Raw genomic sequence first — 3,995 nt, forward strand, 5'->3', positions numbered from 1 at the left:
AAAAAGCGGAGGCCCGAAAAACAGGTGGGGGTCCTCCACCACCACCACTCACAGAGGCTGAGCAGTTGGCCCTCAGCCAAAACAGTGGGCGCCCTGTGGCCGAAGGCATCTCTGCGGGGACATCCTCTGAGTCAATAACCCCGCAAGACACAAGTGCCTACATAGGGGGTAAATTCAAAATAATACATGATGTGCATACATCCTTTCTTCACAGTCACCTTCGCAGTGCTGCTCATTCATTTGATAAACTCTTTACCATAATGGATTATTTTGTAGTGAAGTTATTTTCCTACTGATTTTGCCTTCCCTCAGTCTTGGTTGTCTTTGAGAGCATAATGACAATGAAGTGTAAGGTGATTGGTATGTTTGTTAATTGCCATTTGGTCCCTTGTAAGTTATAAGTGACCTGTATAAACCTCATATTCTATCAGTTGATGGTGGTGGTGTACTGCATCTGGTGCAGCCTCCTGTTGAGCCAGACCAACATGCAGTTGTGAGTAATACTCCACAGATTATATGAGTGTACAGTAGAACAGCAATGTTGTTTATTTCTTTACTACAGGAAAATAATGAAGAAACATTGACAGCTGTTACAGAGGAGGAAGCAACAGAGACACTTTATGAGGTTTACATCTTTTAATACTTTGTGTACAGGAAACACAGGCGACCAATAAAGCCAGTTGAACAAAAAATCTGTTTATTCTTCTTTCAACATGTTGAGGTGATGGGTCAAAAGAAATGATTGTGACATATGGTGTCTCTGACTGCGCTTCCATCTTGTATGTCCGTGGGAGGGTCAGGATGTTCATGGTTTGGATCACTGCTGCTGTTTGGTTCAGAAGGACAGTGTTCTCCTCTAATTGTGGCAATGTTGTGAAGAATCACACATGCCACAATAATGTCACATGCCCTTTCTGGGGTGACCCTGAGTCTTTGCAGGCACTGGAACCGGGCCTTAAGCATTCCGATAGTCATTTCAATTCTGGCTCTTGTCCTGCAATTAGCCAGATTATATCACTGCTGTGGGCCCGGTTCAGGGTCAGGGTAAGGGGTAAGCAAATAGGGTAAACATGGATACCCCCTATCACCAAGCAAGTAGCCAGTGAACTCTCCTAAGACAGAAGGATACACTTCAGTTCAAATGTCCCTGAAGCAATTGGTTTTTATATATTTTAAAGTATTCTCAACTCACCATGTCCAAATTTTGTGCTCAGTGTACATTCACGGAATATTTGTGAGTCATGGACAGAGCCTGGCCACTTGGCTTCCACATTTGTGATAATGTTGGCAGCATCACATATGATCTTCACAGTGCAGAGAACACAAATTAGCATCCATTACTATAATGAAATAATTTGTTAGTTTGAAATGCTACAGGGAACTATGTACCTGTACATTAATGCTGTGGAAAGACTTCCTGTTCACATAGTCTCCTTCATTTACTGAAGGAGCAATGATTGGAATGTGAGTGCCATCTATACAGCCAATCACGCCTGGGAACCCTGAAAATAAATGTAAAATTTAAGTAGTAGTCCAAGTATCACCACACCATAAATTAAGTTTTGGTCATCCTGATACCTGCAATTTTGTGGAATCCCTCTTTGATAAATCTTGTGGGTCTATGACCGGGGAACACCACAAACGCGTACAGGAGACGTTTCAGTGCAACTGTAACATTCCTGACTGCCCGACAGACGGTAGCCTTGGAAACGTGCTCAGCGTCACCAATATTATACAGAAAGCTCCCGTTTGCAAAAAACTGAAGTGCGATACAAATAATATGTACAGAACTGAGAGCATGTCCGCGATGTGTCACATGCGTAATATATGGCCTGAGGATGTTATCCAAATAAATTATAGATTGTGCTGAGAAACGGTGACGTTCACACAGAAAATCATCAGGAAATGATAAAATGTCCAAACGCGCTCTGATCACTCTCTCCCGGCAGAGAGCTCTGCGGAGAATTTGGGCTTCACGATCTACTGGCTCTTCAAGGAAGGGGCACGCCATGTCTGACACTTCCTACTGTCAGGTTTCCGACAAAGGGGCGGAGACAGTCAGGGTTAGTTGTAGTAAACCTGCTAGGGGGCAGGTTAGCTTCACGGAGTGTGTCGTCATAGTGACTCACTCAGGCTTCAGCTGAACTCGCTTTGTGAAACCGAAAACCCAGAGTTTTCGTTAACTCAGGGTATACTTACTCAGTTTTTCCACTAAACCGGCTTCCTGAAACAGGGCCCAGGACTCAGACACAGAAGTTCAACTTAAAGCGCAGCTTTAATGCTGGAAAACCTCTTACTAACTAAACTCACCAAAAGACAAACAAAAACGCTGGTGGACTAAAACACTGAAGCACAAAACACTGGCAACACGGAGGCAAAACACACACAGCTTGTTGAGGGTACGACGCAACACTGACTCAGAGAAACACAGGGACTAAATACACTGGGAAGTAACGAGGAGAATGAGACACAGAAGGAGAGCACAGCTGGGGGAAATTAGAACTGACGAGACAAGCAAAGCAGGACACATTCACATAAGACACGGACCTTCAAAGTAAAACAGGAAGGATCACACAGAGACGCGAACTTGACACAGTGGAGACAGCAACTAAGAAACACAGAGACATAAACCATAAGGCAGAGGACTCTAAGAACCGAGAGACACAGAGGGGAAATCAAACATGCAGACACAGACTTACACAGAACAGAGGGGACATAGAGAAACATGAAGGGCAAGGGATCGAAACTAGAAACTCACACCAAGTACAATAATACAAAAATCACAAAGAACTAAAACGCTGGGTCAGGAGACCCAGGACCCTGACAGTTTTATCACCTCTTCAGGTTGTAAATCATGTTTTTAAAAAGTAACCAAGTAACTAAGTAATTAATTACTTTTGAAAATAAGTAATCAGTAAAGTAACGGGATTACTTTTTACGGAAGTAATCAGCAATTAGTTACTGATTACTTTTTTCACGTAACTTGACCAACACTGTTCATGACACAGGGAATTTTATTAATGTAGCACATTTCAATACATAAAAACTCAAAGTCCTCAGTACAAAAAAAGAAGACATAAAAACAATTAATGGTTCAATGGTAAGCTAAAGTAGCTGTAAGACTTACTATAGGGTTTTTTTTCTCTGTAGTTAGTTAATATGTTAATATTTAAGTCCCTTACATGTACATTTTGGTTTCATCAGCTACTGTACCATTTAGTTTAAACTTTGTTTTGTTTTGTTGAGGTTGCAGAATTTCTTATTTGACTTTTTGGTTTGTGGATTTTTTTTGAAGGTGTAAATTTTGTTTTGGAAAATAGCCTGTTCCTTACCTCTGAGGATGTTCTAGTCTTTTTTTTTTAAGGCTGTTCACTTATGTAATGGTCAAAACCCTATTTTGTCTGAAAACCTGTCTCTTAGAAACTGACCTGTCCTGCAATGCAGTAGAATAAATGTAATATAGGAGTGGGTTAATCATTAAATTCTTAATATACTATTATTGTGTCAATATTCACAGTCTAACAAATCCAACAGCTCTGTTTTATACAGTACATGTGTGAAAATACTTGTACACACACCTGTATAAACCAACAGTCACACATGACCAGATGTCCCCTCCAAGAGGTCATACTCAATCAACAAACCATTCTTAATTTTTAACCAGATAAGTCATTTTAGGGGACAGGATGTTACAGTAGATAAGGCAAAGTTTACTTTTCTGTTTGTGGAAAAGTTTCGGGAATCAGCTGGCAACTGTCTAACTTGGCACGCTGTCATCTAATTGTGTTTTTAATTGGAAAACGTTGATTTAAAGCACATCAAAAAGCAATTCAAATGAGTACCAAAATCTAAATAAAGTAAATTTAAAAAGCTATGGTAGCTTATTTATTTATATAAACTTTGTTAGCATAGCTACCAGAGTTTTTATGGAAGTTAAAAAAATAAATAAATCTTGCTCTTGAAAATATAAATACCCAAGAGAAGAAGAGCGCCTG

General features: G+C 40.3%; 1 long non-coding RNA gene across 1 annotated transcript; it reads right to left on the minus strand.

Annotated features, from left to right (window-relative positions):
• Window positions 1–606: 606 nt before the first annotated feature.
• Window positions 607–1,542, minus strand: LOC143419661 (uncharacterized). The gene is made up of 3 exons (XR_013099673.1): window positions 1,390–1,542; window positions 1,193–1,304; window positions 607–1,112 (listed from the first exon to the last, which is right to left on the minus strand). It is a non-coding gene; the product is annotated as an uncharacterized LOC143419661 (long non-coding RNA).
• Between the last annotated feature and the right edge of the window lie 2,453 nt (window positions 1,543–3,995).

This window comes from Maylandia zebra, linkage group LG7, assembly GCF_041146795.1.
Source record: "Maylandia zebra isolate NMK-2024a linkage group LG7, Mzebra_GT3a, whole genome shotgun sequence".
NCBI classification, from domain to species: Eukaryota; Metazoa; Chordata; class Actinopteri; order Cichliformes; family Cichlidae; genus Maylandia; species Maylandia zebra.